Consider the following 27,558-nt stretch of genomic DNA (forward strand, 5'->3'; position numbering starts at 1 on the left):
TACTATATATATATATATATGCTATATATATATTATAACCAGCCTCCTTTGAGTCACTGTATAACTTCTTCCCAGTTTTATGGGTTCAGCAAATAATTATTACTGATGATCTTTTTCTTCAGCAGTTACAGTTAATATAGAAGTGAATGAAGTGCATAAGTAAGTAGTTTGAGCTATGTTTGTAATGTGCATTTCCACGGGTGCAGAAGGCAGACACTGATATTTCACTAAATTAATTCGGTCATCAGAAGTAAGCACGCTTCCAGCTATGGTAATGGCTTGCATCTTCTTTTGCTGGCAGTGAATTTGGCCTTAAGTTTCAATTATGCACAAGCATAGGTGGCTATGTGTACAAAACTGGGCATACAAATGTGTGGGAAAGTCACCTTGAGGGCGGAACTGGAGAAAAATTGGGTCCTAATAGAACCATAGTATTACAGAAAGCTTTTTAGGGTTAAACACAGCTATTGCCTTCAGGATGGTTTGCACACATGAAACCTGCATCACCACAGGTCCCTAAGCCACAGGACCTGCTATCCTGGAGGAGCAGTGGAGGGTGGAGCGGAGTGGAGACACTGCGACCAGGCTCTGCTGTGCTCCCTGCAGGACTGGGAACCTAATGGTACCATACAGCTGATAAGCCACATACTGGCTGTAAAATATATGAGAAGATGTCCATTGCTGGGCCAGCAACTTGGTGAAGACCAAGCAAGAGCCTCTGTCTGTGAGAGAAGGTCAGGAACTAGGGCCACGCAGCACTTCAGAGCCTTCTGAGGAGGACATCCTAACTGCTAAAAGAAAACAAACTGCTGAAGAGATAAGACTCAAGGATGCTAGGGTAAAATAATTGTGGTAGTGGGAGATCGCAAACTCCTACTCAAATGCCCCCCCTGAAGAGAGAGTGAATCCCCTGCTTGGGCAGGGAGCATGTGTAGTAAATTTCAAATGAACTGTATCTTTAAATGAAAGCGAGAGAACTTTGCACCAATCACAATAAAGGAATGTATGACTAGAGTCACTCAAGCTCCACCTGAGAGTAAAGAGAAATATAAAAAGTGAATGAATGAGGGGACAAGTGGGGAAGACACTACCAGACGGACTCCTGGGATCAGCCAGTGGGCCGAGCCTTTCTTCTCCCGCCCTTGGGACACCTGGGGTGAGACTTAAATGAAGAGCTTCTTTGGGAAACTTAGAAATATCTCTAGAGAATTACTCTTTAATATTTGTATCCAGGCTGTATTGTTTGTAACTTTTCTGTGCGTTTTATACTTAATAACATTTTATCTGCATGTGCTTGTCTGCAGTCACTATCACCGGCAATCCCAAAACCTGTATATCTGCTGCACAAATAAACCTGCACTGTTAAGTAGCTCGTCGTTGCAGTTCCTCGTTGAACATGACCAGACCCTAGAGTGTGGCCATGCTAGTTCAGGAGCGCAACCGGACTGGTGGTGCAGACTGCTATTAGCATATCTAGAACTTTAAGAAAGCCATACTCGCTCTCACTTTTTTTTCTTTTTAAGTGCTTGTTATTAATATTAACATATTAAATGCAACTGGACTGATAGTGGTTAATTGGACATCACTCAGAATTTAAACCTGGCCGCATCTAACCTCCCACCTTGGTGAGGAGAGTTAGAATGCAAGAGGGTTTATTTTCTGCCAAATTGCTCCATCCTCTTTAACACAACAAAATGGCAAGGCACTCTGCAATAAATATGAATCTTAATAACTGAAATGCTTTAAGTCTAGTAGTTTTAGATAAGTAACTTTTTGAATAGTGATGTCTTGCCTAATATTTGCCTTCTTATTTTGCCCCAAAACCATGTTCTTTAGTTTTTTTTGCATGGTACTTTAGAAAACATTTGCACTTGACAGTGAAATTAGAGAAATGTGTAAGACAACAATAATTTTGGCTTGTGTACTAAATAAAGAATCAGAGACTTCCAGAGCTGAAATTGTGAGCTGCAGCAGCTTGAGCTACAAAGTTGTGTATAGAGGAGTTGTAAGAAATCACATTGTCTGTTATCAACACACCAGGAATCTGTTAAACATACTCACCAATGGATTTCAACAGGCTTAGGTGGAGAGCCAGGTATAATATAGTTGTTGAGATCAAGGTAGAATGACTGGATATGGAGTTCCAAACAAGATTGAATTTTGGTTGATTTTTTTGTATTGTTTTTCCAAAAATAAAAGTATATTATAATGTCATAAGGGTAATGTTTCCAGGCTGCATCCTATTACCTGATAATGAGCAATATTTGTAAGTATGCAAATGTTTGTACTGAATGGCAGCAACATATCTGTTATGTACAACTTGATGATTTAACTGTTATCCAGGTTATAGAGACTAAGTATTAGCTTGCATCACCTGGCAGATGTTCTGTGATGCAAAAGGAATTAATTGGCTGTATTATTCCTCTTCTCCAGGTGTAAATACCCACACCTAATAAAACATGAGACAGGAACATGTTTTTTGGTCAGCTTCTAAGTCCAATAATATTCAAAGATCTGAACTGAGGCACAGTGCTGAGAACAGAAAGAAGGGTGACCCATCACATCCTATACTGACTTGTGTTGGTGTACAGAAATTCCTCCTCACTGATCTCAAAGAAAACTTCCAAGACATTGATTTCTTCTTTCTTCTTTCACTTAGTGTTTCCTTCTTATGAAAGCAGAGCTCTAAGAAAGCCATACTCTCTCTCCTTTTTTTTCTTTTTAACTGCTTGTGCCAGCACCAAACCCCCCTAAAGATTTTTATATTGATTTCTAGAAGTGTCTCAAAGAACATCCCAGGCTATGCTTTTGATGCATTTCGGGGGTTTATTAATTTCCAGAGAATATTTTGACTCTCTACGTTTTGTGTCATCAGTAACACTGAACCCAGGTCCAACACTGTTATTTGTAATACAGGAAAACCAGCACTTTTCTGTTTACAAAATGAAACTACTTTAATTTTGACTTCTGCACTGAAGTTTAAATGTTATTGTCAATATATCCAATAGTAGAAGAAAATATACTGCAGATAGTTTCTAGCACACTAAAAATCTTCCTTTATCAAAGCTATAGCATATTGAACAATAATGAAGCAACTGGTTTAAATAACAGTTAAAATGTGATTGGCCAGACTGGTACCAGAAAAGCATAATGTGCATGTATGCTTTCAAATAACTGAGGTCTCTCATTGCCAGCTCTCAGTTCCTTGATTGTCACATCTCAAGTATGCTCCTCAAGGCTTTCCTTGGGAATAAATTACCTATATTTCTCTAAGACAATGCCTGAGTGCAATCCCAGGGATTTGGTTTTGACCATTCAGCACCCAATATCAACTTCCAAGCATGCTCAACAAAGGCTTCTTAAACTGTAACTACAGCTGTCTGCTGCACTGGTTATCTGTGCGGGCACAGAGAGTGTCTCTTGCCGTGTCTGAGACTATAATGTTTACTGTATATGTTCCTGTGGTCTAAAATGCTACTAAAGCAAACAATGAAGATACTGCCATATGATACCTGGCAGGTGAGCAGGTCATACAGATAAGCAAGCTATGACATGGTGCACATGGCAGACACTGCTAAGGTGAAAGATACTGCTTTCTTCAGCTGGCTAACGGGGGGATGTAAAGAAGACAAAGCCGGACTCTTCTTTGTGGTTGACAGCAAAAGAAGAGGAAGAACTTCATTATGACAAATGAAATTCCTTTTAGATACTAGGAGAAAGGTTTTCACCAAGAAAGTGATCAAAGGAAAGAGAACCCACTTAAAGTAGGATTGTCATAGAGGAGCCTCTGACCTTGGAGATACTCCAGACTCCGCTGAGGAACCTGATAAAACTTTGAAGCTAGCCCTGAACTGAGCAGGGGTTTGGAACAGATGTCCTCCTTATATCCTTTCCAAATAAATTGTTCTGTGATTCTGTGGTTTCATATTTCCACATTTTCTGATGTTTTCCATGTTTGTTACAATATATCTGTGATCCACTCTTGAGATTTCTACTTCAACGATCACAACTCCCTCTTTGAGATGACAGTATCATCACTTCTTTTATGTGAGATCTTCCTTCTAAATTAACTACTCACAAGAACAAGGCCACAACACTGTACAGAAGCTAAATCAGCATTTGATGTGTCCCCAGCTTCAAATATGAGATCTGTTGGAGAGGACAGTCTTCCTAGTGTAGTATGTCGTTTCTCTATGATTTAAGCTAACGGTTATGGTATATCGTTGACATACGTATGACATGTGACAGCATGTAGACCTAGGCACTATTTACAGGGAATGCACACTGAAAATTTGAGGGCCTTGGGACTGGAATGTCTCTGTAGGGGTTATGATAAGGAAAATATGGAATTGTTATCCAGCACTCTTCACTTGCCTTTGACCAGCTGTAGTGGACATGCTTAGGGTTTTGCATTCCTTAGGGGCAGTACGAGCTGCACAAAATTTCTAGAGTCCACTAGTGTAGGTTTTGTTCCTCATCCTAATAAGGCAGATGCTGGAGGGAGACTCTGGAAAGTGAAAAGGAAGAAACCAGCAGGAGAGAGACAAAACACTGTGTTGTAGTCACTGACTGTGGCAGCTAGGGAGACCCAGGGCTATGGTTTTGTTGCTCTGTGGGAATAGCCTACAGCTCATGGCTTATGAAATAGATAATGTGGCAGCTGGAGACAGCAGGGAGAGTGGAAATAAGTGACTTGGGACAGGAAGGAGACCATGGAGTAAGTCTGAAAAAGCCTCAGGAGAAAAAATGATCAGGAGTGCATGCTAAGCTTGATGGATATTTTATGAAGTAGAAGAAACAAAATGCTTGTCCAAATTACTTGTGCATACAGCCACATAACCTGAGCTGAGTATACAGATTTGTGAAACAGCCTGTAAAAGCCAGATCAGAAAACACTGGCAATTTTTCAAATGTATGGAGGTAAGGTGGGAAAAAACCACTGGAAATGTAGTCTCTGAATTAGGTATTCCAAAGACTGCAAATCCTGGAAACAGTACTCAACTCTACGCCCTAAACAATTATTAACTCTTTAATGCTGTTACATTAGCACAAGAAACACACATCTAAAATCTGTATGTTGGTGGCTACCAGGGTCCAAAAAGTGTGAAGAGCCAGAGTTGCAACCCTATTCCTTCCTACCCTTATGGTCCCTGTGCTTTACCCCTAGATAAACCCATTCCTCTTTGCTACAGGATGTGGGAAGTAGAAGATGCCTAGGTCAGTCCTGTGACCCCCTATATGTAAGATATAAGAGCAATGTCCAGAGGACAGTCCTGGAGGGTGGTTTTGAAAAGTTAGACTTTCAGGCTCATCATTCCTTAGTGCAACCTTTTGGTGCATCTAGAGTCAGAACTGCCAAGTTGTTGGCTTGTATAAGTAACTGCCTTAAACGTCAATGGATGATAAATCTTAGATCAGAACAAATGGTGCAAGGTTTCTACAACCAGTTCCACAGCAATGCATTACTTGTTTACCTACAAGGACTGGTTAGATTCTCAAAAAGCATGGTAGCATATATCAATTTGCCAGCATATACGATAGGAAGTTTATCCTTTTTTCAGGCTTTTATATCAGCATTATGATACAAGTGGGAGGACAGATGATACTTAATCTAGCCTCTGCTGCATGGTACAAATAGCAAATGACTAGTCTTCTATGTCTTCTGTGATACCTGCAAGTAAAAAAGGTAACCTGACAACATTTTAAAAGAAATGTGAAGCAATACAGTGAGAATGAGGGGATATAAAATCAAGATTTTATGGAATAATTCTACAGGGTTCTTGGTTATATACATGGAAGCAGGAATCTGGCTTTATTGGCATGAGAATGTGAGCTGAAGTTCTCTGCCCACAGTCAGGACAGACTCTGTTAAGTCTTTATACAGCAAGCACAGGACTCCTACTTTTCACTGAACACTGATTTATACCAAATTATTGGCATACAGGCAGTATCTGATTAGGGTTCTTCATGCAGATAAATTGCTGGCAAGTGGAGTAGATAAAGCATAGTCCAAAAAACCAGTCCAGTTAGTCCCCTGCCCCAACCCGTTCTGCAGCATCTTCTACAAATATACTCTAGAAAAAAGAAAAACAATCTCAGAAATGCTAGTGGGGAAATTTTCTGGGATTTTCTAAAAATCCTGAATCCTCCAAAAGATTTCTCTTCACAAAGCATGTTATAAAAATTGTCAAAATATCTATTTTTCATTTCAAATTGCTCGTGTAGAAAATTTATCTTGTTAAAAGTCTTTAAAAATAGAATAAAAAGTAACTTCTATGGCAGCATTGTAACCTGTATTTTTTAAAAAACATGTTTATGAGCAATTTTTTAAGCAATGGTAGTTTTTATGCTCTATGGGCTGGAAAATGTTTACATCTTGAAAATATGATAAAAAATTCTTGATCAACTCTACTAAAAACGAATAATATCAGAAAAACAGACCCAAAGTAGAGATGCTTTAGGAGCATGACTCTGTTTATGAAATTTATGCATCTATAAATAGAATAGTACTGACTTTGCTTGAAACTAGTCAGCAATTACTTAGTAATGCATCTCAGTTAAGGCTGCTATCCAGCATTTAAGGTGACATAGCAACTTCTGCAACTCTGGCTATATTTCTGTGAAGTTTTGTAAAAAAATCTCATTTTTTTCTTCATTTTTGTAGAAGCTTAAGGAAAGTATGTATATTTTGGTCCTTTTGTAAACATGTCAGGGTGACATTTCTTGTTTCTCTATCACAGAATGACTGGGAGGTGGTTGGAGTGATGTTTGCCATCATTCCTTGCAAGATGCAGGCATCGTGCCCAAGAGCAGGTGTTATTACTTACTGCTGTAGGATATTGTGTATAAACACCTTGTGATGTGACCTACATGTTCCCACAGCCTTGGGTGAGAATTAATGTTCACATTTACAACATGACCCTTTTCTCTCTGGCTTTTTAGTGCATCAAAGAGTTTGTTAACATCACCAGCGAACTATACCATAAACAGCTGTCTCTTCTTCTCAAGCACTTATATATTGCAGTAATGTTAATACAGGGTGAGACAGAGTAAGCACAATGGGCAGAAATGTAAGACCTGTTAAAAAGAATAATTTTGGAACACATATAAATAGAGCATTGAAAGAGCTGTGATGAAGGCATGTTTGGAGTTCTTTTCAAGTATCTTTCTAGGAAATTTCCCATATATTCATATAATATTATTATAATCCTTATACAATGTATTGAGATTCCATTTTAATATTTTACAATTGTATAAAAGTTCTGTTCATACATTATGTACAAAGACAGGATTTTTTTTTTTTAATTTATTTTACTTTGTTTTCTTATTCTTAATTGGAATGAGAGCCATGGACGAAGTTTACTATGAAAAGCCAGATAGGAAAAATTTTCAACTGGGGGGGAATTTAAGACATAGTTTTTACAATAAAATAATTGAATATATTAAAAAGCTAGGGTTGCATCCTTACAATTTCACCCTGATGGATGTGTGAGACTCAGACATCTGCTTGCAAAGCCTACTGAGTTAGTGTGAGTCATGGGTGTCCTCCTAGTTCCAAGCACCCTCCAAAATGTTAGAGGTGTTTGTAAGCTCTCAAGAAGCCACCTCCACTCAGGGTTTAAAGGGCTGTTATAAGCTGGAACACTTCTTTTCCCTTTTCCAGTGAGCTACAGCAATTATCCCCCAAACAATTCCTTCCTGCTCTCATTTCCAGTGATAGCTCTCTGCAAGGACAGGTAAAAACCTTGGGAAAATCAAACATTCAAGGATCAGAAACCCATGCATGCTTTGTATGGCTTGAAGGGATGCTTAGCTATGAAGGTCAAAGCATGGTGAACACTTCAAAGTAAACTGCAGCGAGCTCCTGGCTGGATTTTATTCTTTTCTTCCGTCTCTCTGCAGAAGAGTATCATGTTGCCAAAGGCATACAATGAAAAGACTAGGCACTTTTATATTACTGTAGTTGAAACAGCGCCGGCTGTATCATGATGGATCACATGTATTTGTTGGAGTCAATTCTTCAGATGCAACAGCTTAATTAAATTTTAAGCATTATTGATTCGGTTTACATAGCCTCCCCACTTCTAGCACCACTGAATCTGAAGCTGCTACACTGTGCAGCAGAAAAAAAATAAATAATCAAGGGTTATTAAAAATGAAAGCATTTGGCTGGAAGATGCAGAGAATACCTTACAGTATGCAGAGCTGAATTACTGCAAGATACGTAATACCCATTCTTCTGCAGAAGTCTAAAACAACAGAGAGATTTGTGGGCCAGGTTCTTACAATGTGCAAATGAGGGGAGCATTGTTTGTGCACTCAGTGATGCTAACACCCTGTGTAGGATAGGAACTGGCCTGATCTGTATGAAAGTATTTGATCAATAGAAAGACAAACCAGCTATTGGCGGTATGTATGATGCGGTTGCCAGAACAAGTATTTTTGTTTCTTTTTTTTTTTTTCTTTTGTTGTTGTTGTTGTTTTTCAGTGTTAAATGCTGTTTGTCCTTTGCAAGGCTTTATCTGTACTGTATGTCAGCTTTAGTGTTTTGGTTTGAGACAAACAGGAAGCCTGACAAGAGTAGCAAGATTAAGCAGAATGAGCTGGGCTCAATGTGGCAAAGGCAATACTGACAAACACAGTTAGCAGTTTTCCAATACATAGAATTTGTACTGAAAAAGACAGTGATTTATTATTTTCCACAGTCCTTGGGACAGAATAAGAAGTTCTATGGAATATGTGACAATTGAAGAGGAATGTTATAAAATAACCCTCCCAATATGTATGAAATACTCAAACAATCTGCTTGACATTAGGACAGCTAATATACAGGGTGCTGCATGTATTTTTGGTGCTGCTTCAGTGCAGGTGGTTGAACAAGAGGATCCCTTAACGCCCAGCATTTATATGATTCTAGATTTATTGTGAGCTAGTCAGGATAGGTTGCGTGTTCTGGTATGCTTGTGTGCCTGAGGATAGATAGTGCATTGTCTGGGTAGTTTAAGGTTGTAAAAGGTCTTTTTTTCCTGATTTTCTTTTATTTCTGTGTTGAGAGACTTCCTGTACTTGATGTTTGCCTCACTAATGGCTGTAAAAATGGCCTGGAGATTTGGCATGGAGCTTGGTTTTATATATATATATATAAATATATATATATATATATAAAAATACATATATGACTTATGCAACTAAATAACTACAGAAAAATCCCTATAGCAATGAGGGTATTATTGTATGTGGACAATGGCTATTTTTTAAAGTATATTATCACTACATCAGTTATTCTTTTATTACCCAAACAAAGGCTGCAGTACTCATTTTGATTCTGTCTTAAAATACTGTGTGTTAGTGACTGTGGTCTTTTCTCTCCTTTTCCCCATAGGCACTCTCTTCTGCTAGATACATGATCTGAGCAAGGCAACACTGAAAGAAAATAAAAGTCTTTCAGGACTGCTTCAGTTGCAACTTTAGAAAAAGCAAGAATACTTCTTAGGATAGTAGTAGTAGTGTAGTATTTGAATTTTAAACTGAAATATTTTGAGGGAGAAAGAAATATTTTAAAGGTAGTTTTTTCTTTTAACAGCATAAAAAACTTTTCAAAGAATATGTTAATGGAGAAAATTCTGTGCTAGCAGGGCTGTGACTACATAATGATGCATTCATTTAAAAATATAGAACCATATTGAAATATAGATACTCTCAGTGGCAATGGGGAGATGTATATAGCAAGACTAGCAATATATTTATGTAGGGGAGGGCACAGCCTCTCTGAGGAAAGGAAATTCAGACTATGTCCTTTCTGCCAGATAGCTCCAGGCTTGAGCTCATACTCTCACCCAAACCCTTAATTGCCTGTATCATCTGCAAGCAGAGGCAGCTTGGCCCAAAAGAGAGGCAGGCTCACACATGCTGCACAGGTAGCTTGGCTTGTGCTACCTTTCTTTGAATTTCAGACTGCTATTACAAACAGCATGGAAAATATCTTTACATATAGAGATGGGTTTTGGAGGCAATCTGGTTGGAGGTGACCCACAGCTTGTGGCGTCAGGTCTAAATGGGAAGCAAAAAGGTTAATATGGGTAAAACAGAAATGCATATCCAGTGTGCATTTGGGATTCCTCTACATTAACCTAAACCCCCTGCAAATTTAAGGTCTTTTCTGCATACCTCCTATGCCATAGCAGTGGCTGCCATTTCCCACACACTGTCTACACTAGCTTTCCGTAACAGTTGACATTACAGTTGGCAGCACACCCTATGCCTTACTCTGCCCCAGTGCTTTCTGAGCAGTATTTTGTCTATATATTCATCTGTAGTAAATAAACATCTTTGCTCCAGCCAGGCTACGAGGATGAGCATTCTGATCTTGCCCACAGATACAGGCTGCCAAGGCTCAGTGGCAACGTCTATACTATCCAGTAGATCTCTTACACATTTTGAAAACAGACTTCAGTCCTCTAGTTTCTCCACCTAGCCCCTTCTTTGGAAGGAAATGGGCTCCTTGACTTCAGTGAACAGTGTGTGAATAGCAGTCATGGGAATGAGGTTGCGGAGAGCACCAGAGAGATGAGAAGCAGCTTTTGCTGTTCGTGAAAGCCCAATACTGGTACAGTCATGGGGTGACAGCTACTTCCCCACGCGGTTCTGCCAACGCACCTTTCATCTGGCTCACACGTCCTTTCAGCACTTGTGCCTGGCTTTAATGAGCAGCCGGGGGCTGTGTGGGCTGGTGCCAGGCTGGGCTGGTTCTGTAATGGCTGAGGGTTGAATTTGTGCCTGGAGATGAATGGGACCCCTGGACTGCACAGTTATTGTAGAATGAAGTTCTACAGTCACATTCCCCTCAACCTCCCCTTCCCCTTCATTTTAAGACTAATTAGAGCTTAGAAGCTTTTTAAATCAAGCCAATTATTTGCTTCTCTTCCTAAGGAAGGAAACTCTTTTGCTTTTTACTTGTTCCAGTGCCGCCCCTTCCCAGCTCCCACAACTGGACGCTCCCTGGTTGCAGTCCTGTTCGGTGGCCATCACACAGGCTCACGCTGCTAACAGAAAAGCCCGCGTTGCTAGCAGTCTGTGGGAAGAATGTGAAGAGCTTCCTTCTCACCATGATTACTGCCTTTGCATTGCTGTATACAGAGAAACAGGGAGCATCTCCACGTATATGGCGTGGGTGGGGGGATGGCAAAGAGACAAGCTGGGCATCCTTGACCACTTCTCTAGTTTGCCAAGGTGAATTTCCAGAGGCAGAGGTATTTCTATGCTTAACAAGTAGGGCTCTGCTATGCCTAAACTACTCCAAGCCACCTGTGTCACCCCAGCATAGGTGCAGGCAGTGCTGATGCTGCAGAAGCACCCTTCAAACCTCAGGAAACGTAGCAAAATGGAAGATTTCCCTATTTCCACCCATATTCTTGGGGACAAGGAGGATTGTGCCTGCCTGACAAAACATCCACCCTGTGACCAAAGGACTGACCGCACAGCTCGTGGACAGAATGTTGAAAGGACCCTGTAATCCTGACTTCCAAAACTGGGCTTTCCTCTTGATCTAAACTAAAAACCTGACTGCAGGGAGTGCCTCTTCCTTGACTGCAGGGAGTGTCTCTTCCTTCTGGACCTGTGCAACCAAGGAAGCTTGGCCTGAGCCTGAATGAATTAAACTGGCTTTTATTATCTAGATGCCTTGCCTAGATACTTTTTCAACCCTTCAAATGTTTCTGTCTCATCTTACCTGTATCAAAAAATAGACCGAGACTTTGCTACTCTATTTGATTGTACATTATTTTGAACATTTACATCAGAGGGAGTGGTGGGGGTTGGCATTTTAAATGGCTGTTCAGAAATTGGCAGAATAGAATTAATAACCTATAGAGCAAAACATATACGAAAATTTTTTAATTAACTTAATGCATGTTCAAGAAAATGTGTGCTTGCAAGAGGAGAGCTACATAGAGGTGATAATTCAGAAGATAAATTTGACTGAAAACAAAGTATTTGATAGATCACCTCAATTTTAACTAAGTTTTATACTAAAAATTCCCAAACCAACAAGCTGTTAGAAGTTTTCTTTTGTTTTTCTAAATTATATTTAAATATCTCTTTTTTATGAGATAAAATGTATTTGACATTTTATTTTTCATTTAATATTACATTTAATAAGATTTTATAGTATTTTTTATTTGATATAGCTAGTATTTGTATACTTTTTGATATAGCTTTTTGATATAGCTAGTATTTGTATGATATTACAACACTACTTTATAGTACAGGTTTATTGAAGTGAAAGGTTGGTCCTTTATATAATTGAGATTTTTTAGTTCGGTGGAATAAAATCCTTGGTTATGATTGCAAAGAAGCCATCATGTACTTTTGGATGGAAAACATTCAGCTTTGTTGTTTTCAAATGAAACAATAGTAGACTTTCTACTCTGGTTTAGAATGATCTTCTATTTGTCTGTCCATTGACCCAGGAAAGTAAATTTATAATAATGCAGATTTTTCGCTTCATGAGACTTTGAAAGTTTTAATCTGTATCTTGATGCCCTGGGGACTTCTTAAATACATTGCTGAAGCTCGGCATCTAAGGTACTTCCTGGGCAAGGACACTGGGTCCACCTGGGACACGTCAAGCTTGGAGCTTTCTGTGCCACTCCTTCAACGGGCTGAAACTCGACTATACACATTAACTCAATTACAGTATTAGCCATAATAGGTAATCATAATAATGTAACAGTTAAGGTAATGATAACTATTAACAGCTATAAACTGTGTATATCAGATTAATACACAGTTAAATCTTGCTCAAGGCCTGTTTCTGGGTACACACCCTGTATAGCCTTTAAGCAGATTTTGTGCACGCATTGTCCTTTTTCTGCTAAACTTCATTTTATCAGTACCCTGTCTTCTGTTGCATTTTCTCTGAGTTCCAAACTTTGAAAAGTGAACTAATCATATCCTCATTTGAATAAAACTTCATAAAGAACACTTGCGAGATATTGAAAAATCCAGTTAATTAAAAACTGATTACATTTAATTGTAGACAGACTTTCACATGCTGGAAACTATTTCATTTCACTAGGCTAAACAGCTGTGACTAAAAGGATTACTGACAGCAAAAAACATTCTTCCTAAATTAAAGGTGTGCTAGCATGAAAACGTCTATTTGATCATGTGTTTTTTTGTGGTTGATTGCATAGTTAGGAACAGTATAGCATACTGATATCAGACAACACAGATTAGAAGATTAACAGTTTTGAAAGGTGAAATATGGTCATTATCTGTTTGTTACAGCAGAGCTACAGTTCTTCATGCCCAGCTATTCATTCATAAACATCCATGATCCTTGCTGTCTTTGTTAAATATATATATATATATATATATATCACAATACAGTAGATATGATCTTTACTGTGAATTGGTTTACTCTTCTGTGAGGAATGACCCTCAATCTGCTTTAAAACAGATTTGAGTGCTGTAGTTTGTTTATTTTTCTGCCCGTGCTGTTCTACCCATAGCTGTCTGTTCCTGCCCTACATTCCTCCTGATCCTTTAGGTCCTCATTCACCTGCATCTCCAGTAAACCATCACAGATCAGTAGAACTGTGCCTCTGCAACCTCAGTGTGACACCCTAAGATCCATAAAGTTCCGATTTGGTTGCACCGCAATCTTCCAGTAAGGTTTATTGACCTCCACTGCATGCTGTGCCTTCCCTTTAATGCTAGCATAATTCATTTAAGAGGCACTGACTGGGAACATCTACACCATACAATTATATAACTGCTTCATATAGAAATTTTGTACATAATCTGTTAGTAAAATTGCTGCTTTATCACACAGAGCATGACAAAATTTTGAAATTCTTTTTGTAGTCTCAATCTGAGTCTGTAAGGAAAAAAATATATCCCAAAAGCTTTACACTAGAAATCATGTCACTTTCTCTTTAACAATTTCAAGCTAAAAAAAAGGAAAAGTGTAATTTCAAGTTGTCATTTCAAAAGTTTATTTTCTTCTGATTTCAACGTAATTGAATGATAATGTATAAAATATGATGTATGTAATACAGCTAATATATTAAAGGAGCATTATTTTACATTTTCAGAACTATCATTTCCTAGTTAAAAGTAATATTAACAATGAATTTCTTGGTTTCAGTGACACTATATTTTCAGATGACAAATATTTCTTCCTGCAAATTCAACTAGTTTCTCATTCCTAGCACTATCCTTTAAACATAATCTTAAATGAATTCTGAATATGTCAAATCACTGAGTAAAAAGAGAATTCATATTGAAAGCGGAAGAGATATTGAATGGCTCTGCTAAGTGCAAATATGAAAAGTGAAGGATGAAAATACAGAGGAAACAAATTTCTGCAAAATGTAAGTTACTGACTTAAAGAGCTATTGCTTATTAACTGAGTTGAAATAATTGAACATGTGCATTTTCTTAGACCATTCCAGTGAAGTAAACTGAATCTGTGACATAGATGCTTCATGTCTTCTGCTGGAACTAACGGGGTTAGCAGTGACAATTAAGTTGAAATTAAGGTGTCAAAGACAGTAAGCTAACACTGTGATTTCCTAATGTTTCTATATATTGTTGGTAGATACAAGTAAGTGTTTACTTTATATGCATCAACACAGAATCATCATGGTGGTACTTCTGAATCACCATCTCAATCATGAAACAAACTGTATTTCATATGATGACGTTTGACTGTGTATGATGTGCATAACATAACTTCTGCATTTTTGTATTTTACATGTATGTATTTGTGTTGTATATTCTGGTTTGCACTGGTGTATTACTTTCCACCACAGAAGATTAAATAAACACTTAGATTGCAAACCAAACTGTGTGCTGTGCACACAGAGTCTAGCAGAATGGGTCTCTGATTCCAGTGCCTTCACATGCAAGAACATTCAAAACAGTAGTACAAAGACACAGTTTTCACTTGAAAAGCAAGTAACAAGTAGACAGAAAATAGTGATGAAAGAGAGAGAGAGCGCTCTGGATGAGGAGAGACTAGAAGGCAGCAGAGGGACTGGCGTGAAGAGTAATTTGGTATGTGATGGTAAAAGAGCTTGTTGCAGCTGGCTAGTTTTGAGAGTGCTGCGACAATAGGCTTGTGGGCAACAAACATGTTGGGAATGAAAGAACACCACCCTACAGTGCTCCAAAATAGCCTTTCATCTACACCATGAATCTGCTAATCTTAAATACTAGAGCAAAAGGTAAAGGTATCTATAAAGGTCATAGACATCTATAGAAGCCAAGATGCTGAAGAAGAAACATTCTGTGACAGTGCAGTTAGAGATCCTGAGATGTGTGAAAACAATGGTGGTCATTAAAAAAGCTTCCTTAGTCCAGCTGAACATCAGAAAGCATTGGTCATTTTGTTTAAGAGAAGCAAACAGCTGTCAAAGAGATGAGAGGTAATTTCTTATTCTAGGAAGACTCTTTGAGAAAGATGTAGGCCAAACAGTAAGTGGATCTCAGACATCTTTACATGTAAACAGTGAAAACACCTTTGCCGTCTTTGGCAAGACAAAGGTCTGCCCTGGAATAACATCATTGCTTTCTACAGCAATGACAATGGCAGCTTTATGAGAAGGGGGAAAAACAACTCTGTTCATCTCCAGATTCGTCAAGTAGAGCTGAGCTGAGCTGACCCAGGCTGTGTTTGTCATTTGGCAAACAGATGCTGCCAACACGACGTGAAGCAGTGGCCAATTAAGTCTCTGGGAACTGCTGTTGGGTGTATCTTCCCACTTTCAAAACTGCTTCAGAAAGAAGGAAGGCTACAAAATGTATCAGGTATTCAAGAGCATTGAAGCATTTAAAGATTGTCAAGCACTGCAGCACCCGCTGGCTCAGCCTCCAGAAGTGCACATCAAGGACACTGCAGCAACAACCAACCCTTTTCAAAATATTTCAGGAGCCAGGAAGAGGTAGATAAGTATGCAGAGGTCGAAAGTGTAGCAGAACACCTTAGTTCAATAGAGATTAAGAAGTACTATTATTATCAGGATTATATCTTCACACCGCTTAGCAGACTTAGTGACTTGCAGGCTAAGGCTGCTTGAGAGCCCGCTTGACACCACAGTTGATCCCATTATCTTGAAAATTCTGGGCTAAGTAAATTCAAGTCTGTCACATGGTTTGGTCATGACATATCATCCTAGTTGACTTCAAGGTCAAAGAAGAGAGGTTACATGGTAAGGCAAGATTTAAAGAATAGCAAGGTGGAAATACGTTGCATTTGTCACCTGTGCGAAGGCTTAGAAACTGTTGGAGGATGGACTCCTTCCAGCCAAGCTGCCACTGAAGATCAATTGGTGCAATTTCAATGAGATGGAATTGTATTAGAAGATTATGTACTGTTAAAGCCAAAATGTTTTTCAGAAGTTGGTTTCAATAGAGGTCCCAGTAGAAAGGAGAAATAAGGTGGTCTGTATCAGGCGCTACCTTAGAATGTGAGGGATCTCATTGCCGACATGCTTCCTGCTGTGCCTAACTTAGGGTTCACTTTTCACTGCTGTGTGCTGAAGCCACACACCAAGCCACCTCAGAAAATGGTCTTTCTTCAAAGAGTTGTTTTGAAAGCTGTAAAAATACATGAAAGATGGAAAAGCTTTGCTTGTTCTGAGTCACCTTCTAAGATAAGAAAATAAGGAGATGGCTTATCATGTGAAGTGTTATTTCAATGTAAAGCAAGTTTTCTACAGGAAAGTAACACTGGGCCACCTGTAAATGAAGGCAGAATATGCCAATGTACTGCCACTGAAAAATGTGCATGGGACCTTGTGTTTGGGTTTGACAACACATGTTGATATAGCTGTTTTTCAGGAAGAACATTTTCATAGGGGTTCACTGGAACAACTATGTGACTGCAGCGCTGTTAGTGCAAGCTACCTTCCGCTGGTATGGCATACTACCTTCTCATATTAAATAGCAACATTTCTTCCTATAGATATAATGTATGAGGGGAAAATTTGATCTTTCTTCTTCCAAGATGAGGCCAGTAACTAGTGCTATTTACTAGTATTGCTCTCATACACAATTTTGGTTTTTTTTTTTGTTTGGTTTGTTTTTGCAATCACTATCAAGCCGTCATGTTAACTCAGCTAACTTTGAAGGTTCAACAAGCACTTCATCTAACTTACCTCCACTGCTACATCCTTGAGGTGAGCCTCCAGGTAAAATCTGAGATACATCACTGGATGCACTGGGGAAAGGTAACTTTGTCCATGATTGATCTGTACCTTGAATACGAGAATCAAATTTTCCTAAACATAGTAAATACATCAATATGAGAGCATGAATTTCCCAACTTGGTTTATTTCCTAAAGATTAGAAACTCATCCTTCAAAATTAGTACGCATATATGCATCACAAGTTTATTTAAAATAAGCTTTAATTTGCATGAACTTTCCATAATTTTTGCAAAACAATGTTAATTGCCCTATTTAATGATGCAAAGCAGCCCCAATTTTTACCTTTCACAGTTTTGCGTCTTTGTAATTCCAGCCCTAATTTCGATTACCATAACTGTATTGCAAAACAGTGACTGCAAAACAAACTCAATAGTACAAGTGTTCTCTTAAACTTAGCGGCCAGGAGGAATGTATAATTAACACATTGTTTTGTCTAGGAGATCTTTTTTTCTCTGATAACCAATAATCCTGTCCAATAGAAGACACCTTGATCAGAGTCAAGACTCTTGTACTTGTTCAAAGCCCAGGAGGAGGTTATAAGTATGTATATATGCAAGTCATAGTATATATAAATGTGCAACAACTCCATACAGTTACTGTTCAAAGCTAAGAAAAAGGTGTGAAACAAAACAGAGCATTGCTATCATTCCTAAGTTCCAGCAGAGGCTGATTTGCAGCCTACCATTGATAAATGAATAACAAGACAGGAATTGGTGCAGAATTAATCTCGTGTATTTTTGATTTATAAATCTGATTTCATATTTATAACTATAAATGTGAATATAAATTTTCAAGGGCAAAACTAATATAAGTTCAGGTAATTCCATCATGTTCCAGACAGGCGCAGTGTCTTTACATGGTCTTTTGAAGCTTTTTACTATGTTACATGCTGCCTATCTTCATGGTATCCAAGTAATTTCCAGCAGAATATTAAAAACTCTCCTCACAGGTAACTCTATTCTGGTTACTTTTTTCCTACCAGAAGAAATCCTCACATAGATTTTACTTATACTGTCTTTGTTACTTTTTTTTTTTTTTTTTTTTTTTTATGCGAGCTCTGTTGACTTTAATCTCTGTAGAAAGGATGTACCTATATGTATGCTTGTGAGTGAAGGATCTGTATTTTTGTTAGATAAGAACATAATTTGATCAGTTCATATTTTTGCCTGTGACTGAGGGAAGTCATGAATATATTTTTTACTTTGTAAAAAGTGTTTAACATAAACCAGAAGCTTTTGAAACTATTTTGGTAGGAGATCTCATGTACATTATCTTCATGCTCGTACTGCTTTGCTGACTCTCATGGATCTACTGATAACTTGCCAAGGGAATGCCAATACAATGTTTTAAAACTGGAATTGGACTGAAATGAAATTCCAGTGCTTTTTATTGTTCCTTTCATAAGCAGCTTCTTTTCACTGGTTTCATGACAACTGAATATTAATATAATTCTAAGATTCAGAATGATTAAACTCAAATTGCAGCAGATTTTTTTCATGGAGCACTAAAGCCAACTATACTGTAAAATATGCACTGACATTCTGCAAGAGATAAGATTGTTTACTGTACATTGCTGAATCTCAAGTAATCCTCCTGAGCTTTTGCTAGTGATAATCCTTCCTATTGCTATTGTAAGTACTGGCAATAACTCTTCTTTTAACATACAGTGATAATTCTTCCTCTTTACCACCATAAAACTCTCACCGTCATAAAGCTTCAAATAAACCAACCCAAACTTATGAAGCAGAAACAAATTGTCGTCACTTGTAACAGAGAGAGAACGCAAAGCATTTCCTAAGTCTGCAATTAATCTGGGGTAGCAATATTCAAAAATTCCAGCACCCAACAAAGAAAGGTATCAGTACCTGCTGTGTTTTGCCTAAAAGAACTCACATTGTAAAAGCATATGGGTCTCAAGAACTGCTGGTTCACTTTCTATTTCTGGTGTGAGCTGAGAGCTCAGGCAGACTACTTCTCCCCTTTTCCCTCATTGGATGGTGTCTGCTTCTGCTGGAAGCTCTTTGAGCAGGGCATTGTCACTGCCTTTATCTTTGTGCTGCATTCAGCTGTATTTGGCACAAAGAAAGGCGAGAAACGCTGAAGGGGTACAAGGAATTGGGCAGGACTATGCTGCTTCCCAGCCAACCAAACCCAGAAGCCCCAGTTCTCTTCCTTGCCATTTAGTAAGCAGTTCAGCTGAGCTGCAGGAGGAAGGGAAGTGCAAAAATGCTGAACATAGCAGCGCTTCAGCAGCCTACCTAGTGAACGTGTAATGGTGCCTAGCACAATGAGAATGAGAAGTTCAAGTGAGGTCCTAACTGTTGGTGAAATAAACAGAAACTGTTTTCTCTACATATGGAAAGCTTTTTTCCTTCTCCTCTCCTCTCCTCTCCTCTCCTCTCCTCTCCTCTCCTCTCCTCTCCTCTCCTCTCCTCTCCTCTCCTCTCCTCTCCTCTCCTCTCCTCTCCTCTCCTCTCCTCTCCTCTCCTCTCCTCTCCTCTCCTCTCCTCTCCTCTCCTCTCCTCTCTCCTCTCCCTTTCTTGTTTCATTCATGCTGACATCCCATAGACTATTTTTGCTACCAATCATCACAGGAATAGGAACAGAGAACTTAAACAGTGAACTAAATACTATTCTGGTTTACACCCACGTAAACGCAGAATAGTTTCATTGAAATAAATGAGCCAGAGCTCCAAGTGGTGTAAACGACTTTTCATTGGTATCAGTGAAATTACACCAATTTTCTTCAGATGTATCTCAGGTTCTTAGTAAATCCAATTTATGCTCTCTTACCAGGGTACTGTTCTCAAAGAGAATAATGTGCCTTCTCCAGTACCATGAAGTATTTATTTTCTTTCCTTTTTTCCCTCTTCTTACCTCTCCTAGGGGAAGAACATGACTTTATACTCTGGAATTAACACAATTGGAACAATTTCAAAAATTTGCCTAATTATTCCTCATGACATGCCCAGGAGGTTGGCAAATATTATTACCCATGTATTATAGTGGGAGAAATTATATCGAAGAGGTTAAATGACTTGCCTGAGGATGGGTTGCAAGGCAGTGGCATAGCTTGAACTGAAACTCAGGGATTCCAAGCTTCTCACAGCTACCCTCTAGTCAATGCACAGTGCTAAATGTACATACATATATGCATACATACGTACATACATACATACAAAATACAAACTGTATTTTATGTCAGTGTTTCACCTATTTTCTCAGCTTGCTCACTCAACTCCTTCTCACATGGTGATTCAGCTGCATGCATTCTTCCCCACATTATCAAGTCGCTAAGCAAATAGTGCATTGGCATATGCAATTGAGTGTAAGCTTTTGTTTCCAAAAATAATTTAAATAGGTGCTTTTCTCAACATGAAGCAAGGGTACGATGTTTTCTGAGAACCCAAAATCAAAATGAAAAAACCCTGAAATAACAGAACACCTTGCATAGTAATTAATCATCACTGCTGCGTCTTAGCTATCTAGGAGCTGTGAGGAACTAAATAATGAAGCAGCTGAATTGCTGTTTAAAGACACTCAATTTATTGTCAAAAATATGAGATAAAGACCTGATACCACAGCCAACTGGGTTGTAGCCAAGACTGTCTAAAGCTTTCATAAAGTACCAGAGACAATTGTCTTTTATAGATATGCAGGGCACACTTCAGCAGCAGGAAAAAAACATGGAAGATAGAGTTATACATTAATTAATGTATACAGTCTGGTACGACTAAAGCTTTAGGCTTCTCAAGGCCAAACAGTACCTCTCGAAGATGCTGACATTCATTCAGAGTTAACAAAATAGTGAATAAGGGAGAAATGGTGGATAAAATTAATTCAGATTTTCAAAAGACTTTTGATAAAGACCCTTACAAGAAACTCTTAGGGAAACTTGGTAACTATGGAGTGAGAGGTAGAACTTCACATGGATTAAAACCACACTAGGAGATAGGGAAAAAGGACAATTTTTTTTTTATTCATACTGTAAAAAGAGGTTAGAAGTGCAGTAGCCTACACACCAGTGTTTTTTGTCTATGCCAGATCGCAGAGTCTGTACTTGTGAGCAGCTCCATTGAAATTTGCTGCTAACCATGGTGAGAAATTTGTTGTTACTGTGCTTCACGAGTTAAAATAAGGTTTGGAGGACATGATGGCATATTTACAGACAGTCTGGAAGGGGAAGAACTCAGTAAATTAACCATATGAGTTGCACATGCAAATCCTAGTGGGTTTAGTTAAGAGCCGAGTCAACTATGAAGGACCCTAAAATTATCTGAAATGGTCTTGTAAATGCAGTGCTGTGCAACTCACCAGCTCATCCCACCAATGGCATGGCTGAACTCCTTGTCCAGATTTCCTACAAATGGATTTCCTGTGAGAGGGTGGTATATGTGTTCACTAGATAGGTTATTACTTTTTTTCTTGGAGCCTCTAGCTTAGAGCTATGTCTGCCATGAAAAAAGAGAGAAAGAAGAAGCAGGATCAAATTTCCAGAGAAATTATGCTTGAGAATTACTGTGACCAAATTAAATCTTGTTGTGTGAGGGAAGTTAAGGTATTTTTATCATGGATCCTGAAGCAAGAGCGAGAGCTTCATTCTGTACTTTTCTCTGAAGTCACCCATGCTTAACTCAGGTAGAAGCGTGTACCTGACCATTAGGTGTTGGCCAGGTGGCTAGATATGTTGCTGATATGATATCACTCAGTGGGTACCATTGGTTATAAAAACCAATGTGCCTTAACAACCCTCATCTAATGTGGCTTACTTACAGTACCACTCTTGTGTTTTCTTAACATAGCATTATATGTTTGATTGCTTCCCTCAAGCTGAACATTATTTTGGAGAAAGCTTTGTTGTCTTTCTGAAATAGATCTATTCCAAACTCCATCTCAAAATGCTATGCATGTTCAAAGAGATGAATAATGCAGTTGCTTTATAAGAAGAATGAATATGAGAAAAGGAGTGAAAAAGTAGATAAAAATAGATGGGAAGATGATGGCCCATAGCCAAGCTATGCAAAACTAAGGATGAAACTCTGAAAGCATAAAGGACAAATAGGAAAGCTGAGGTAGACGAGTTTGTCTCACTTTGCTTGGTACTATTGCCCTGAATCAACCGCCTGAAAACACCAAGAAAAGGCACTAGTCTCTAAGGTGAAGGGAGTGAGGACACAAACTTTGTTGATGGTATGAACTTGCTTGGGTTAGTAAAAATGAGAGCTGACTGCAAAGATTTGCAAAATGACTGTACAAGCCTGAGTGGCTGAGAGATAAAATGGAAAATGAAATTCAATGTGGATAAATGTAAAGTAATGCACATAGGTAAAAGCAATAAAGCTTTAGTTACAAAATGATGGGCTCTGGACTATTATTCAAGAGAGAGATGTTGGGGATATAATAGCTAGTTCTATAAAAACATCAGCTCAGTATTCAGTAGAAGTAAAAAAGCAAATCAAGTGTTGGGAATCATCAGGAAATGAATAGAGAACAAATAGACAATGTTATTATGCCAGTGCATAAATCTGTGGTATGCTTGCATCTCCAATGCTTTGTGCATTTCTGGTCTTTCTGTTTTGGACAGAGTAGAACTGGAAAAGGTACAGACAAGGGCAGCATTGCTGATCAAAGGTGTGGATGCTGTCCACGCAAGAAACAATGAAATGAACCAGGACCCTTTAGCCTGTGGAAGAGGTGGCACAGAACAATAGTGACAAGGAGTAGATGAAGAGGGATCAACTTTCAGTATGAGCTTAAAGTCATGAGAAAATTCTGTCACACAGTTCATACTAAGCAAACTGAAGTAATTCCTTACACCTGTATGAAATGTATTGCTGAAGGAAGCTACTGATACTAAAAACTACAATTGTGCTAAAAGTTGCCTGCATACCCCTGGAAGAAGTAGCTGGATGCTGAACTACCACCTCTGTTTCAGGATGTCGCTGGCCTGTACATCATGGGAGGTGAAAGACAAACACTGCTTTCTGGCCCTTCTCTTTCCCCAGGGTGTTTGTCCCTGGTCTGTCAGAGACAGGCTGTTGGGCTAGGTGGAGTTTTGTTCTGCATACCTTACCTGTGTGCAGGTAAAAATTATTCCTAGAAGTTAGAAAGGTGTATACATACATGAAAAATGGCATGTGGAGGGACAGAGGAGCTACCCACAGCTCAGGGAGAGAGGGAGGGGAGCAGAAAAAGGAGTATGCAGGGAACATTAGGACATTGCATGTTACTGTTTTATCCTCTTGAATTTACACTCAACAGTCTTCTACTTATCAAAAAGGGCTTTTTGCAATCAATGGGAGTTGGTTTAGGCCCTCAGGGCAAAGCTTTCTTTACTTCTCCTATAAAATCCCATTGTAGATATGGTTTCCAGATAGAATTTGTTCTGAAGAGCACAGAAGTCACTCCATGGTGACTCAGGGTGCATCTATTTGTCATTCTGTCTGTACCTCTCACTATCCTTTTCTTGTGTTTTCTCTGATAAGGGACCTTGGTGACTGAAATACAGATCAAAGCCTCAGCCTAAGGCTGGACAAAAGAAAAGAGAAAAAAAAGGCATTTAAAAATATGTCATTGAGCTTAAAGAGCTTTCTTTTATTTTCTGCCCTTTCTATTTGAAGTTTTTCTGTCTTATCCTGCATTTAGCATATCTTAGAGTAACTTTGGAAGAGAAGCAAAAGAGAGAGAATAAACAAAACATGATTTTCCTTTATTGTATTGCAACTATACTTATTTCCAAACTTGAACAGTTCCATTACACGTTGGACCAGATGGTGACTTGTGCTTGATCTGCCATGTCCGTGCTGCTCACTAACCCTCTTTATGACTGATGACATGAACCTTCACAAAGCCATGGGTCCATTGACTTTGATCCTCTGTGTTTGATTCATTTGGCTCTAATTACATTTGTGTTGTGTGTTAATTGTGAGGAAAGATAGATAATTTATTCTTTAATTTACCATAGTACCCATATTTGACATGCAAGGTCTAGGCCAATTGAAATGCCATTTCATACTACTGAGGCCTGAATACATTAGACAAATGCTGTCTTGTCTCACATACCAGCAGAGGAGAGAATTCTGGATATGAATACGTATCCAGAAAGTTAATTGTGTCCAAATAATCTTTCTTTTAGCACAAGCTAATCTGTAAGATCTCAAAGATTTATATAAAGCATTCTGGTTTATTTATTAAAGAAATACACTGTATAACTGCTAACTTTGTATTCCATCATTTTAATTCCAATAGATTCTCCACACACTTTTCTTTAATACTGTCATAAAAATAATGCCCATGCTTTTTCTTGTCCTCAGAAACTCAACGGTTCTGCTGTAGCATCAGGGCTTTCTTAGCAATCACATTTTTTCATGGCTTTTATGAAAGTTACACTGTTTTCACTACCTACAGTATGATTTAACTATATGCAGTTTTATTACATTGCCCAGAAGTGGGGTTTAGGCTACAGCAATAGATCAGCACAGCTTCACCAAGCTCAATAAAATGTTACTCCCTTGGACCATTTGATATGATGCTTTTAGTGTGTATGCTGTCGAAAATAGCATCCTTCTTTCACCCAGAAGCAGAACAAATTTATGCAAAGTTACAGCTATGGCAAAATTAGAACCAATACTTTCTCTTATAGCCATCATTTGTGCTGGCAAGAAAAGAAAATTGCCTAACTTTTCCAAGATTTTGGTTTTGTGGGGAAATTTCTTTGATCTTGTTATAACAATAGTGCAAAGGTCTATACTCTGGTAATGTCTTTTATCCAAACCTTACTAAAAATTTTACTCTGAAAGTTCCTTATGCAAAATGATAGCCTCAAAATATAAGCCATTTACTGCCAGATGTTTTTCAAGCTGTTCTGTAATGTCACATAAAAAGCAATGAAGTAAAGACAGAGCCATAGCAACATATATTATAAGAAGCTGAAACTGGGATGGAGAGGGGTGTTAGCTTTGTAAAATTTACAGTAATGTGAAGAAATCAAGGTGTTCTTGGAAACTGAGTGGAGCCAAGCCTATTTTGAGTGATTTTTTAATATCAAGCAGAACATTCAATTAAGACATGACTGAATAAATGCATACATTTTGCAGTGCACAGTGAAACACCAGCAAACGTTCCCTGCTATTGAACCAAATAAGGAAATATGTTTAGGACTTGAAGATCCCATTTTGAGGGATTGCTTTCTCTCATCCAAAGACCTTGGATGAGCCATTGATCCCACAGATGGGTGGTAAGATGTCTCACATGAGATATGCCAAACCATTAGTCAATGCTGATGATGATCTTCCTGATCTCTTACGTTTCTTTCACTGTCTTGCTGTATAACCCTGAATTATTTTGAGCACTTTCTGCTAGTGATGGTGATGGGTGCATGTTCATTCAGACCAAGACTAGTACATTAGTCAGATGGAAATAGCAGACTTTGGTCATGAAGGATATGAAAGAATGAAGCATGTGTATGTGACCCTTGAGTGGCTGTTTTAGGGCCCATTTTTAATTTTGGACATACCAGTTCAGCCTCAACACACTGCCATAGAGCTGATACCACTTAGAATTAGTGAGGATGTTTATTGGTAGCTGCAAACAAGGGAAGCTGGCAGTAGAAGCTGGTGATTAAGCACAGAGGAAAGTGAAAAAAATGATGTATAGCTGGAAAGATCAACAGTTTGGGCATACTGACTAGGTTTTTTTTTTTTTTGCTTGTTTTTAAAAGCAAAATTTAGCAGGAAGTAAAAGGCTCTTCACCTATGCATATACTTCATGTCCCTCTGTTGCTGCTTCTGACCCAGATCAGGGCCTTCAGACACTACAGAGGTATTAAAAAGGAAAATAAGGCGATATAAAGAATTGAGAGGTGATGCTTTTTATTAATAACAATAATTATTTGTTTCACTCTTAGTATTTAAAATAGTATCTGCATATAAATCATCACTGTGTGTTTTTTCCCTCCCTCCATTGTCATTCCATATAATGTGTTTTTTTGCCTTAAAATAAATGCTAGCAATTAAAGAGAGTGAGACAAAGTAAACACATTCCTTGTTTTTCTATATTTTGTGTTGTAGGGAAATAGCACAGTTGCCTCACAGTTTGTATCAGTGGAAAAATTGAATCTGGGAGTTAGTTCTTCATACCATTTGTGCATGAATCCCTCATCCAGGATGGGAGGAGGAGGATCTAGGACACTATGCAATGGCAATAGTATCTGCATATAAATCATCACTGTGTGTTTTTTCCCTCCCTCCATTGTCATTCCATATAATGTGTTTTTTTGCCTTAAAATAAATGCTAGCAATTAAAGAGAGTGAGACAAAGTAAACACATTCCTTGTTTTTCTATATTTTGTGTTGTAGGGAAATAGCACAGTTGCCTCACAGTTTGTATCAGTGGAAAAATTGAATCTGGGAGTTAGTTCTTCATACCATTTGTGCATGAATCCCTCATCCAGGATGGGAGGAGGAGGATCTAGGACACTATGCAATGGCAATAATAAACAAAATTATGTCTATTCAGGGGGATAGAGTGTTGACTACTCTCCATTGACCCAGATCTCATTGACAGCACAAGAAGGTGGTGCTGCCCTCGCTGCTGCCCAGCCTTCCTACTTCAGACACTTTGAAGCAGGAATCATGAGGATGCCAACTGTGCCTTGCTGCTCTGCATGGTTGTCAGCAGAGATTCCATCTTTATTTGGTTGTTAGAGTACCTCACACATCTGCGGAGCAGGATAAGTCATAAATAATAATAATAATGTCACCGCTTCCCTCTCGTTAATAACAAGTCACTAGAGATTCCCTCGTGGTGATGCATAGTGCATGACACCACACAGATTAGGGCTTCCATCATTCAGACTGTCAGCATGATTGCTTTTACTAAATACAGTCATCGCATACAGTGAAATATGCTCAGCTAGGGCACTGCTAATAAAGCACTGGCAGCAGCTTCGCAAACAAGAATGTACAGCTTTCATCATTCTGCTCTGGAGACTAAAAACTTGGAGAAATGATGGGGATTGTGAGCAAGAGGTGAATACGTTAACACTTTTTCTACAAGAATCCAGGCAGTGGATCTTATTCCCAGAAATATGCCTTTCTTCTCTCTGGGAAAACCATTCACTGACTTAAGTCCATAAACTCTTTGGGTCAGTAAGCTTCTTAATCAGTTTCACAAAGTTTAAAGCAACTGAGACTTACTCTTGTCTGCTATCATGAATGTTAATTACCATGATAATTAGCTAATTATGTTAGCCAAACTGGCAAAAGAAACTTTTAAACAAGTTTCTACTAGTATTTTGTGTGGGAGGAAACAGAGCCAAAAAAAGAGCTTTTCTAACCGTTTATCT

Source organism: Falco peregrinus, chromosome 6, assembly GCF_023634155.1.
Source record: "Falco peregrinus isolate bFalPer1 chromosome 6, bFalPer1.pri, whole genome shotgun sequence".
In the NCBI taxonomy this organism is placed as follows: Eukaryota; Metazoa; Chordata; class Aves; order Falconiformes; family Falconidae; genus Falco; species Falco peregrinus.